This window comes from Cupressus sempervirens, chromosome 10 (genome assembly GCF_028749045.1).
Source record: "Cupressus sempervirens isolate cs-2001-9-10 chromosome 10, ASM2874904v1, whole genome shotgun sequence".
NCBI lineage: Eukaryota > Viridiplantae > Streptophyta > Pinopsida > Cupressales > Cupressaceae > Cupressus > Cupressus sempervirens.
The window spans coordinates 725295673-725310617 of record NC_143127.1 but is presented as its reverse complement, the minus strand read 5'-3'; the positions used below and the strand labels follow the sequence as shown (position 1 = coordinate 725310617).

Here is a 14945-nt window from a genome sequence, read left to right as displayed (position 1 = left end):
ATGGATGGAAGAATTAAGATTCTAATGGAGATTAGACATGAACAACTATGGAGGTTATGAATAATTGCTAATGAATTTTTAATTTCTAATTATGATTCTAAGTGTAGTACTAATTCAAAATGAAAAATCTCGTCCATTCACTGGTTCCAAATCTAATTATTGGTATGATGGAATGGGGGTTTCCTTTTAAGACTCTAGGAAGACCCTAGCCTAAGTGAAAACATATGATGGTGGAAAGAAAATTAAGGACAAATGGATGGACAAGATTGAATTAGTTGAAGCAATGGAGGAAATCAAGGACTTAATTAAGATGTGAGAGAAAAGTTAGGGGGAGGAAAGACACTTGGCAGACATCTCATCAAGACTTCTTGAGAGGACTTTAGCTTCAAGGAGGACTCTATGGACCGGTGTCTCATGAGTCATTGTTCACTACATGAGGTAGATTGACTGAATCCAAGTTAGTAGAGGAAGTGGAAGAAAACTTGGTCACTTAAAGGCATGTGTCTTAGATACTTAACAACACAAGGCCACATAACCTCTTTTAGCCCCATAAAATAGGACAAATGTGTGGGGATAAATAGGATTTTTAATAATTAATTAAAATTAATTAAATTGGTACAAATAATAGGTGGCACATGACATGGAGTGACTAGGTGTACTAAAAGACTTAGTCATTTAAGTTAGTGGATAGTTAAGCAAGTTAAACAAATCAGTTATAGTGTAACTAACTTAGATTAAATAGCTTAACAAATTAAATAGTTTACTAATATTGATCGATAAGAGGCCGAAGCCAGGGTTAATTATTATTACTTGTTGTGATTAATTATTATTATTATTAGTTAAGCTCAAGTAGATTTGAACCCAAGACCTCCCATTCAAGAGGCTCACAATTTCCCGTTGTGTTGTAGGCTCTTGCATATTAGAATAATTAATTAATTTAGAAAAAGTTAATTGACTTAATAATTTCAATAATTTATTAAAACTAATAGAGAAAAATAATTGGTTTTTTAAAATATTAAAATATTTAATCTATTGACTTGACAATTTTTAAGTGTATACACTCACAAACTATTATATTCTACATTTCTCTAGTTTTGTATCATTCTTTGTGGTCATATTTTCTTGCTATTTTCATGCTATGTAGTGTTTTGTTCGATTTGGTGAGCTTTTTGCTGATTACATGGCATCTTACATAGTTAGGAGCTGACTCCTAACACACGTTTGGACCTACCTTTAAGTGCGCATCATCTCATATTGTCGTTTGTATGAATCTTGGTTTACTCTTCCAAGTATGGATATAGATTGTAATTAAATGCTTGACTAGCTAAGTTTTGGAATAGCTAGCTATAAAATATTCTTGGTTAGCTATCTAGGGAAGAAAGAATCCTTATGGAAAGGAAGATAGAAGATGCAAGATAAGGCTCTAAGATTGTAAATAATTTCATTGTATAAGGCCATAGCCCAGAAGGCATCTAAGTCAACCATGTTGTGGTTTCTTTATATGTGAAGTGAAATAATTATACCTACAAATACATTGCATCTTGCCCTGATTTTCTTTGTGGTTTCATTAATTTATGTGTAGCTTTAGTGTGCATCTCTAGACAGGGAGTGTTGGTTAGGTTTAAATTGAATTTAATCAACATGTTGTACTTCAATTCATGTTTCTCCTTGCATCAAGTCTATTCCTTTGAGGATTTTAATCAATTCTTAATTGTGCACTCATGGTTGTGACAAGTTTTTTTCCTATTTCTAATCCTTGGTCTCTTTGATCATCTTGAATTATCTATCACTCATAGGTTGGCATGAATTTTTCTATGTTATCATTTTAGTGTCTCTTTGATATTAATTGACCTGCTTTGCTACTATAACCATGCGTTGGTTGATCTCAAGAATTGATGCATTGCACATCCTCTATATGGATTGTGTTTGTCCTCCTATATAATTGCAATCTGACACATTTCCATCATGTTCTTGAGGATTTGTGTCCCTCCATAGTTTACCTTCCTTTGCAAAGTTACACCATTTCGTCATAATTATCATTTCAAAAAATTACAATCCTTCATTATTATAATCCTTTTTAAAAGTACCAACTCTACATAATTTTAACCCTTCCAAAAAGTCACAATCCTTCTTAATCATTAACCTTTGGAAAATTCCTTAAACATAATAATTAATTATTTTTGAAGTGTTAGAATAATTTATAATTACAAAATCTTTGAAGGGTCACATCTTTTCTCCATTGCTACCTTTTGAGAAATTCATTTCCTTCTTTTTTCGTGTTGCTTTCATATTAATCCTTCTTTAACTCCTATCTTTTGCTCTTTCTCCTTATTGTTTTATGTAAATTCTCCTCCTCTTTATTTCTTATTTTCAATAAGTTATTTCTCTTTATTACATATTTCTTGACATTTCATTAGATTTAATTAGCTTTGATTATTTTATATTATATTCTTTATTTATTTATGTACTTTCTATAATATTCTCTCATGTAGTCAATTTTATTTATTTATTCATCATTATAGTTTTATTACTATTTAATTTTACCTATTTTAAAGTCATTTTAATATTAATAGACTATCATATTATTTATTTTTATATACTATATTAATATTTTATTTTTATTTATTATTTTTTTTAAATTATAGTATTACTTCTAATAATGTAAGAGGCTAAAACATAGTGGTAAATTGTGAATTTCAGATTATCTAAGAAGTTTTGGTTTTGAGTCTATTTGATTTGAATAAATAATTTTAATAATTAATTATAACAACAATAATATTTAATCTTGGCTTTCTCTCCTTATCGATAAAAGATGAAAATATACTTGCAATAGATGGTTCTTGTATTATTAATTTTTTATCTTAGATTATGAAAACGTTAAAATGCCTAGTCTAAATAATGGACCCTATTATGATCGTGGTGGCAAGCAAAGTGTTTTGAGTGTAGAGGTATATAACAAAGTTAATGGACTATTTATCTTTGCTCCACGAAACATCATTGTTATAGTCATTTAAGGTGAGGGATAGCCCATTTAAACTAAGCCCTAAGTATTACTCTTACTATCACATTGACAGCTAAATCTAACCAATTTAAAGAACTCACTAGAAAATAAGAAACAAGTTGTCAATCTATGTTGAATGCAATACAAAACATCTTTATTCACATCCTAACAATGACACATTACATGCACATTAAATAATGAACTTATATGCTGACACATTACAGATTCCCACCAAATTCTTATTTTGTATCTTTATTAACTTATTCAAAATTTCTTCCTCTGATAAAAATATGTTTGAACAATACTTGTCGTTACATGAAAGCTTCCCATGAGGAAAAAATCTTGTGATTTTTAAACTCCGTAAAGATTACACTATACAACTTTGTTATTTTTTTGCATTTTTGAACATTAGTGCATTTTCCAACCCAACGAAGTTAAGACTCATAAAAACATGGCTAAGGGATCTCTAGACTAAGGGATCTAAATATAACATAAAAATAACAATATTTTATCATATGTCCAAATTTCCTAAAGATATAATCTTTGACCCTTGTTTGACCAAGTGGCTAACATAGCCTTATTGGGACTTAAACAAACACAACTAAAATCAAACCAAAATGAACCAACTCCTATACATTTATAACGCTAAATTATATCTTATTGATGGCTTTCACACCACAATTCAGGTAAATGATGATGAACATCAATGGTGTTTCTACACTATATCAAACAAAGACATGAGAGATTAAGGCCAACTAGGAAGACTTGATACATCTATTTGAACATGGAAATTATTCATGGTTCTACAATAACCACTATGAACTTACTTTGTTACATGAAATTCTCTTTAGAAACACTCCATGTTTTATTTCTTTATTTCTATAGGTTAAATATGACTTGTCCTCATTTTATCTTTGCAAGATACAGATAGTATCGTTTCACCTTCTATCTCTACAACATATAAACACTACTAATTCACCTTAAAAATTCAATTCCCTTCACTCTTACCCATTCTTATGCTCAAATCACTATGCCTACAACAAATTATCATATCTACTAACCCTTGGATTTTAAACATCTCAATCTTCATGCTTTGATACTAGTTCATAAAAAGAAGGAAGCATTAGTGTGTGATAGATGCATGCTATTTTTGAAAGAGTGTTAATGAAAAATCAATTCATAGAGAAAGAACAAGAACATTTTATATATGGAGCAAATAGAGTTGTTCGAGAATACTTTCTATAATTAGGTTCATCATACAATATTATATTTTTTAATGAGTTGTATTGTATGTATATAATACAAGGACAATAAAAGGGTTTTGAAAACTAATTCAAAACATAAATCTATGTTTTTATCATCTAGAAGCTTTAAAATTTGAGCTAAGTATATGGATAATAGACAACATTTCATTAGAAATCTTGTTACAAATGGACACATTGAACTACAATTTATAAAAGTAATAATAACTAGTACATTGAGTTGCAAAAGAGATATTAAAGAAATGGTTTATTAAAATGAGAGATTTATTAGACATCGCTATGGTAAGCATTAAGGGGTAGAATGACCCTGGTAATGCTTAGCACCGTCTTATTCACTAAGTTTCTCAAAATTTTGCTAATTACTTGCCAACTATCCTCCAAGTGTTATTTATCATTTTATAGACCATCATCCATAACGAGATGTTTAACTTTCTTTTCATTAAATGTTTATGAATTTCCATCCATTATATATAATAGAGGCTATTGCAATAATTAATCATCATATACAAAAAAATAAAAAAAATAAAAAAAAAATTCTGAGCTTTGTTTTCTGTATCTATGTTATGTACTCTTCATTAAGATTAACAATGGCTTTGTTGTTGTAAAAATCCATTAATTATGTACACTACTTTGTGTATGTTTTATTTTTTCATTTTTTTGTTCCTTTTCTAGTATCATTTTTCAATTATAATTTGTCCAATTCCAACACTAATGAAAACTAATATTTGTTTGGCACGTTTATAGTCGTCCATTATTTCATATGTTGATTTCAACATTGGCATTGCTAAAGATAAATTCACTCTTAATTATGATGTTGTTAAGGTTTCAAGATTTAATGAATAATACAACCTATAGAGCTCTTGCTTCATATTACTTTTCGATTTTCAATTTTTAATTTTACCAAAACTTGTAATCTAATTTCTAGATAAATTGCTTATAGTACATCCTACACTAAATGGGCATGGGATACTATATAAATCATCAATCTTCAACTTCCATGAACCTTTCTAAATAGTTTCTAATTATTTAGACTACTCAATTATCAACATATGGAAAAATAAAGAGGAGATCCTCTCAATACTAAAATTGTATTACATATCCTCACTTTCTATTATTATCATTTGTAAACTAAAAACCTACAAAGAAAATTACAAAATTGCTAGATAATATTATGAAAAAAATTATAATATATTAAAGATCATTATATTTCCTTAAAATGAATTCCACTTTATTTTTGAGTAATCAAATTATAGAAAAGCCAAAAAATGGGATCATATCAATACTAAATATAAGTTACGTATATTAATATTAACTATAATTTATAATAAAATTTAAAAGAAACTTTAAGATAAAAACTAAATTTTAAATAATAATTTAATTTGTATTTAAAAAAATCATTAGATAAGTTTATAATATTGTAAAATATAAGAGCTGACTTTAGAAAATGTTCTAGAAGTCATTAGAAAATATGAGTCACCAAAAGATTGTAAATTCAAGAATCTTAAAATCTAGAATAATTTTGAATTTTTATAAACGTGAAAAAAAAATCAAAGATAAAAAATAAGTTAATGATTGCAATTATTGAAATGAGCTAGAGATCAAACTCTTTAGTCAATTATACGATTGATCTATACCTGAATCTAACATATAGTAAAATATACAGCGATTTTTCTGAACATCGAAAGCGAAATCTTGCTTTTGCATCACCATTACGTCACTCGAATTCGTAAGCTACTGTTTGATTTTCTCGCTATAAAATAGTTTGATGGCCGTAAAGATTCCTAATTATTTGCTTTGACTAACGCGGCCACGCCTACCTTAGTTTCTAGAAATAGACGTCCTTCATTTTCATGTATTGCAAATATTTATCCCATTTGATATGTGATCAAACAAACAAATATAGACTGGTCTGAAACAGCGAAGAGATGAGGATGACGTGAATGGATTTTGAAATCTTCTGTAAATAAGAGGTAAGGATGAAGTGAAAAGTTGTAGAGTACAACTTGATCTATGTTTTAGAAATTTGAATGAATAGTCAGAAATTTGCAGATTTTCAATTCTATGCATAGCATTTCTTTTGTTTCTAATTTCTCTTAGGTGCAGAGTTATAAGTAACATCTTTATCTGTGTTTTAGCAAATTGAATGAATAATCAGAAATTTGCTTGCAGGTTGTTAATTTTATTCAGAACTAGAGAGGTTTTCTGTGGTATTTCTTTATTTCATCAATATTTCTATGATCTTATTATAGTATAATTCAAAGAAGACCGAGTTCTATGCTGTATTATTCTTTTTTTTTAAAGCCAAAGTGGACAAGCCACCATATTTATATTTATATTTAAAACTGATTCAAAAATTCCTCTGGGAAAGAATCAGGAAGAAGAATCCAGAGTTGTTGTCATATACATGCATTATATAGCGAGTTACATATGATTTACAAAAGGTTTACAATAAATTCCCTCAATGTAATTCTCTAACATTCTCACCAAAAAGCCCTCTTTCAGAGATCAAAATCCCATGCCTTTTCCCAACCAGCAAAATGCTGTAATATTCTTAACATTGATGCATAATGGTAGTGTCAAAAGATTGATCGATTAATCCTTCAAATACTTTGAAAATTTTATCCAGATTCCTTGTTTGAATATATATATATATATATAATTTTATTTTCTTGTGAATATGAGAGTCTATATGTGATGACCCTTAGAAAGGTTGTAGATCGATATCAGGTGCTATTGGAATATTTAGGTGTTTTAATTTTTTAATTTTAATTTATTTTATTAAAAGATTTCAGTAAATTCAAACATGTCTTCCATTTGAATCTTAGTAGATGACACTACCTACTCTTACCATCAAGCTCACCAATTGTACTCCAATAATACTTAAATTTAAAAAAAATTCTAAAAAGTTGTATCTAAATTTTTTATATAATAAGATTATACTGATACTTCATACATCATCAATTAATCTGATTTTTTTCCGTTTGATATAAAATGTTTTCTCAGGTCACTCATCGCTAGAGAGTAGTTATGGTAGACTCCAAGGAAGGTATCAAAGTGTCAAGAGCACTCTGGGAAAAATAAATGGTATCACGCCCAGCCTGCTACAGTGAAAGAAAAGTTCTGAAAAATGTGACTTGGTTCCTCGTTTTCCTCCGAATGATCCATATAAATTTGTAATGTACAGAATGTTCTGACATATAAATTACTCTTTTATATATCCCAAACATGCCATATCACCGGTGTAGCGAAAGTATCAAAGTAAAATGTGGTAGATGAGTATTTTGGGGCTTTCTAGAAGTATGGAAGTACTCATTTATCAGATCTACAATTGTTCTCTGCCCCACTGTGAACTATTATGAGATCATCTGGAGGAAAATGAGGAGCCAGAACACATTCTTCTGAACAATTCTTGCATTGTGGTAGATCTTTCATTTTTCAACTAAAGATTTGCGTGGAATAAATGAGACAGCAGAAATGACCTTTTACTGATGGATCAACTATGTGAATTTCCGCGAAGCTGAAAGACAAAGGTCAATGAAAATAAGAGGAACTACGAGGAAAGTTCGCACTGAAAGCCTCCCTAGCAAACCGAAAAGCTCAAAAAAAAATTGAGGTACTTATTTTATTTTTTATTTTAGGTTAAAAGTATTTCACGCCGTATGGGAGGTATATTCTAGGAGTGCTATTAGTCACATCAAAAAATCTATGCGACAATTTTAAAAAAAATTTAAAATTTTTTAATATTAGGTAAGTTCATTTAATTTTGAAAATTACCTTCCTTTAAAGATTTTAATATATTAAGTCAATTGTAATATATTTTTACCATTTAATCTAATCAATCATAAAGTGTTCATATATGTAGAGAGTTCGTTGAATATTCTAGCATTATAAATATTTGTGATCTTTTGTATATCAAGATGTCCATTCTTCCCTTCAAAATCTTTTGATCCACATTTTTTTCCTTTGGAAATTTCTAAAAAGTTGTTACTCAAGATTGACCAAATTCAATGTGGTTTCTTCTCAATATGTTTTAAGAGTACAAATAAGATGAAGAGTGTATTAAATGTTCTAGCATTCTAAGGATTTGTGATGTTTATACATCAAGACGGTGATAGTATCAACTAAAATTGAAGAAACATTAATTATGTTCAATATGAAAATAAGTACAATTATGTATTTGATTCATTCTGTAGTGCTTGCCCTCGTTCACATTTTTCTAGATACAATGTTGCTATCATTGCCAAACTTTGTTAGGTTGGTTTTATGTTTATGGTTAGTAGCATTGTTTTGAGACTATCAGATATTGTGTTATGGATTCAGTTGATATATGATGAGATTACTTAGAATCTACATTTCATGTATGCATGATGATTATTATATTATTTTCGGTTATTGATGATGATTAGTTAGATGGTTTATTATCACATGTGTTTTCTTATGGATATTTATCCCATACTTGCATGTGTATGGTGTGCGTGTTTGTTTTCTTATGTATGGCATTTCTGATGTGGTTAAGGAAGGGAGTCGTAGTCACCTGCTAGTTGGGATCTACACGATGCACCACTTCTTGCCATTGCTTGTTTAGCTTAACATATATATATATATAGTATGTACATATATAGATTTTATGTAAGTTGCAGGTACCGGGTATTGACTTCTCTGAATTGTCAAGATGAGTGTACCCTATCGCACTATCTCAATGGTAAGAGAGGGGAGATAAATTCTCAAGTCCAAATCCTAAACCCTTAAACTATTGTCCTAGAAAGGTAGGGCAAGTATTTGAGATGTTTTACCTTTCGATTCCATTGGATGATGTAATTCGTGATTTTAACCCCTTAAACTGATTTTGTATGGATTGTTCTATGATGAGTTTTCATATTTTATTTTGGAGGTCTATGGTGAATTTCCTATTAATTAAGTCTTAAATTAAAAGATTTAATTAATGATTTAATTATTTTGAAAAAATTAATATAATGTTATGATATTTTGATATTTTGATTTTCATTAATTAAATGAAAAATTAATTGAGTAAAAGAATTAAATAAAAGAAAATTAAATTAATAATAATAATAAAATAATAAATAAATAATAATAATAATAATGATAAAAGAATTAAAATAAAAGTTATAAGCCCACATAGGAGTAAGCGCACCCCTTGATTGCACGTATGTCTACAATGTAGGAGTTAGCACACAAATTAAGCACATCGTGTCTACAACCTTGTGACCCATCTAGAAGGTTGGAATAGGCTCGTGCTTAGTTGTCAACGCTTATCTTGTATTCTGGTTGCTTCTAGAGACATTTTAGGTGCTTCCTGAGAGTTCCTTATATTTAGGCACTCCTAGTAGCTCAAGGAGCATTTTTGGGTGGATCTGCGAATGTGGAGAAGGAATGAACTTGCTCTACGGTTTCTGAGGAGAAGTGATTTAGCATCAGTGTCCAACTAGACACTTGTGATTTTGCATATGCTATTTTTGCTTCTTCCACTTCCTATCTACTTAGTGTTTTTTGAATGCTTTCTGAGGAATCCATGTGTGAATGTTTTAGCTATATTTAGTCTTGTTATGGATGTTCAATTTTATGTATGAGAAAACCACATTATGCCTAGATTTGATGAATTTATGAAAGTAGGGTTTAGTTGGTTATGGACAAACCTATTAGAAGGATTAATTGGGAATGATCATTATAGAGGAATTCTTAGAGTCTTTAAAAAAAAAAAAAAAAAATGCATAAATAAATATATGTATATGTATATGTATATGTATATGTATATGTGTATATATATATATATATATATATATATATATATATATATGTATGTATGTATGTATATGTATATATGTATATATGTATATATATATACATATATATATATATATGTCTATGTGTGTATTAAAGAGCGTTGCAATTAGAAAAAAAAAATGACCTGCTAAAAACATTTATTAAAAATGTTTATATATATATAAAATTATATATGCAAACGCTATTTTTTTTAAAACATCACAGTCAAAAATGTTTTAATAAAAAAATCTGTGAAGTGCATAAGGGAAAACATTTATTGAAAACCTTTTTTTGTTTTTAAAAAAAATTTTAAAAAATTAAATTGAATGTGGGAAGGTCGAAACCCATGCCCCACGTGCTCCACACGTCATAGAGTACTTATTATCATAGGTACTATGACGACAGGGGTACTTTGTACCGGATGTCGTCTCAAGCCCTGCAACAACAGAGTACTACGTACCACGATAGTAGATTTATTTGTATTGGTTATGTTTTTTTTAAAAAATGTTTATGATATACATAATGTGAAATCAATTATTGATATTTTGATTTTCATAATGTTATTAAATTAATTATTAATAATTAATAATTATTATATTTTAAAAAAAAGTTATTAATAGTCTTACTTCTTTTAATAATTAATCATCCTATAGTATTTTAGTTCATTAATATAAATTTAATTTAATTGGATGTAATTTGTTAATGAGGGAGAAATTACATTTGCTCATAATATGTCCCATTGGAACACGATGGGGGTCATTTTCAAATAACGTATATATATATATATATATATATATATATATATATATATATATATATATATATATATATATATATATATATATATATATATATATATATATATATATATATATATATATATATATATATATATATATATATATATATCATTAGAACAATTAGAAAAATTGATTCTAAGAGCTATGGGGAAAAACTTTAATCTATCCAAACAATTACATGGGTTAGTTATAAGGAAGATGAACAATGTTCTTCCACTTGATATCTAAAACTAAATTCAACTATGAGATTTTTACAACCAAAAAAAGTGCTTGCATTTTGTGTTTTCTCTATGCTATTTGTTTTGTGTTTTTGGGTTGACTAGATTGTTGACCAGTTATAGGATGGCTACTAGAGGCTTGGGGGTTATGATTTGTGATGTCATGATGATGCTTTTGATCTCAATCTTTTTAAAACCCAACCATGGTTATGATATGGCATGCTCTATGGTGTATGTGGTTTACTGATTGATATTGCTTCTAGTCTTCTTGTGTATGCTGTGATATAGGTAACCATTTATGAGTTATTGATCAGTTGTATTTGGATTACTTTCTAGTCACCTCGATGGGATTGAAGTGTTTATCTGATCTTGTTGATGTCATGTTGTGACATGTTTTGACTCGATCATTTTGGAGAATTTGATCAGTATTATTTTCTTGATATGCCTTTTTGGTTGCTTGTTGAGAACCAATGGATATTGTGATTATCATTGATACCTTCAGTTGCCAAAAGATAACTATTGTGGTCATGATTATCAATGTATGTTTTTCAGTTGCTAATGGAGATTTGATACTCTATTTGTGGATTATATTTTGGTATTTTTCTAGTCACTTGTATAGGACTGTGGTGATTTTGTGATTTATGATTCCATGAGCCTAGGGTAGGTTATCTACTTGTAGTGTCGGGAAGTGGCTTGCAATGCGGGTTGGGGCCCTAAGTGACTGCCAGGGTAACTTATTGTAAGTTATTTAGTAAGTGAAAACATGACACCTAATACTGACTTAAATGAAACTAATAAGATAATTGCTTGTTCTTGCCCATGCCTCGAGTGCTAGTATAGACTAGGATGGTAGTAGAGAGAATTCTTGGTTGCAACCTTGCATTCCATAGTATGCCTCGTCAGTACGAGAGGATACTAGTGGCTGCACAGGGATCACTAGGGAGCCAGGGTCTATTGAGAGACTACCAGGGTAAGTCTAGCATGATTCATGCGATGACATTTTCCCACTTACATAGTTGGTTCCTACATGTCTTTGTTGTGCCTCTGGGTTTAGATGTCATTTTATGTTGGAACCTTTGAGTTAATATACTTTTAGGATTCCTGGATTGAGAGATTATTTTTGTTATGTGATTTGATATCCTATTTGGGACATGAGATTATCTCCTCAACGTGGTGGGAGTGGACCATTTAGGTTCCACGCAGTTGGTGGTAGTGCTTTTTCACTCTTACCATTTGAGATCCGTCTGAGACATCATGGTTGATGCATTCCTTGTTGACATTTACCTTCATTTTTTTCTTGGATTATGATGATGGACACATATCCTTATATTTATGATTAGCATATGATAGATGATGTTATTTACTTATCTTATGTCTTATTTTGCATGATTATATTTTTGATGCATATGTTGTGGCATGTTAGATTTCATTCTACATATGATGTAATATGTTTTAGGAGTGACATTCCTACTATGTTAATACCGATGATCTCTTTAGTGATTTGGGATGTTACGCATGGAGAGTTGGCTAGGGCCCACAATGGTCTAATGATGCTATTTACGATTAGGAGGAACCATGCACTTAGATAATTATGTGTTGTGATTTTTGGTTATCTGTTATGATGGATGTATATATCTTCTATGATGATGTCTCATGTATGACATGTGGTTCCATTTACTTTATTGCACTCACATCATGGATTAGAATAGGATGATGTACTTTATTTTCACACAAGTATATTCTTTTATGTCTTTCAAACCCTATGGCATGTACAATGGATGATTGAGCATTCTGAAATGTAATTTACTAAGGGACATTTGGAACCAAAGTATATTATTTAAGAACGTTGGACTTTTCATTGTTATTTCATGTGGATGTGGTATTAGATAGAATTAATATTAGTTGATTTAATTGTGATTCAACGTTAAGGGATCCTTAAGGAATGTAACCTATTATGTATGTTTATGTATACTTTCAGTTGAATGTTGTTATTGCTTTCACTACTATGTGTATGTTGTGAATGGTTTAACTTTCATGTTTCAAAAAAAAAAAATGCTACCAAACTTAGTGAAACTTTAGGTTAATTCTTTTGGAACCCTTGGTAGGGTGTTACATTTGGTATTAGAGCCTGAGTTTCTACATTGGGAGCTCTGGGTATTTTGGAACAAAACAAGGACTTTGAACTATCATGTGTATCTCTTTTAAACTTGAAACTAGGTGAACTGAAACAGAATCTAAAAACTGTTATTTTCATATGTTTCACACTTAGCTTTCAACTAAAATTTTTACTTAAACCTAAACATAGGCAAACTGAAATTGAACTTGGTCTATTTGCAAAACATGTGCCTTTAATGCTATATAGTAGCATGCATCATGGTTGTAATAGTATTTTACATCTTGGATATTTTTGTAGAATGGTATTTGGGATGAGGTCTTCTGTTAGAGGCCATGGTAGAGGCCATGGAAGAGGCCGTGGTCATGGCAGAGCTATCAGTGTCCATGAGTCTATCCATAGAGGGCCTGCTCAAGAAGAGAGTGGGGGAGAGCATCTTAGTGAGTAGAAAGTAGAGAACCATAAGTGGGACCAAGTTGAGTCTGAGGAGGTTAACTTGAGATAGATGATGCAGACCATTCTTGATTACCTACCTCCTGTTCATGATCAACATAGAGCACATTAGTCAAAACATGAGCATAGATCCAGGTCTAGGAGCCCTAGGAAGGATCAACATAGATCCATTGTATCTACTCAGATGAAGGACCTTTCGAGATCCAAGGTCAAGCCCTTTAATAGGCAGGGTTCTAGATATGTGGCCGAATAGTGGCTTATTGCCCTTGATAGGATTTTTTCCATGCAAGACTTTGATAGTAATGTGAAAGTGAGATTTTCCATTACCAATCTAGAGATTTTTGGGGCCAGTTGGTGGATAATTAAGGAAAAGAAGCTGGGAATAGATATGAATAGTGTCACTTGGGTGTTATTCTTAGAGAGTTTCCATGAGTGATTCCTACCAAAGGAATGGAAGCAGCAAAGAGAAGATGAGTTCCATAACCTTAGGCAGTATTCTATGATTGTAACAAAGTATGAGCGTAAAATCTACGAGCTCATGTCCTTTTTGAGATTCAGTGACAACTCAGCTCAGTTGACTCAGCACTTCATTAGAGGTTTGAACAATCGTATAATTGGGGTTGTCAAGGTATTTGAGCCTAAAACCCTCAAGGATGCAGTACGATGAGCCATCCTTGTAGAAAAAAGTGTCAACCTTGGACAGGGAGGTTTTATGGGAGCACTTGTAGCATCAGGATCTAAGGGCAACCATAACTCAGGTGGAAACATGAAGCCTCCTTTTTCTAAGGGGAAAAAGTATTAGCAGTAATCTCATTAGACACAACAATAGAAGGGATCGTACCCTCAGGCTCAAGGTGGTGGAAGAGGTTCTAACTTCAAGAACATCTACAATGCTTGGCACAATAAACGAAATCAGCACACTCAGCTTGCTCAGAGTAATCAGTCTTTTGTTAGCAGGGATAGCCATCAACAATCAAATGTACCACCTTTAGGGAGAGGATCTAGTAGAATTACAAGATGTTTTACATGTGGGCATATTGGACATTTTGCAGCTCACTATCCACAAAAAGCACCTTAGTATTTAGGTCCTAGGCCAATAGCATCAGAGCCTACAATTGGAGATGTAGGTAGAGCAAATAGAGTGTTTGTAGCAGTAGATCACTATAAGGAAAACCACTAGGGAATAGTGGTTGAAACCATAGGAGCTATTCAAGGTACACCTATTTTAGTGTTGTTTGATTCAGGTGCTACAGATTCATTTATTTCTCCATCTTTAGTTGCTAAGTGTAAGCTGGATGCGGTGAAGCGAGATCATGG

At 30.7% G+C, this 14945-nt stretch overlaps 1 long non-coding RNA gene across 1 annotated transcript; it reads left to right on the top strand.

The window, feature by feature from the left end:
• Positions 1-6071: 6071 nt before the first annotated feature.
• On the top strand, positions 6072-8455 carry LOC149535876 (uncharacterized). Its single transcript, XR_016357292.1, has 2 exons — positions 6072-6233; positions 7267-8455. It is a non-coding gene; the product is annotated as an uncharacterized LOC149535876 (long non-coding RNA).
• Positions 8456-14945: the final 6490 nt, after the last annotated feature.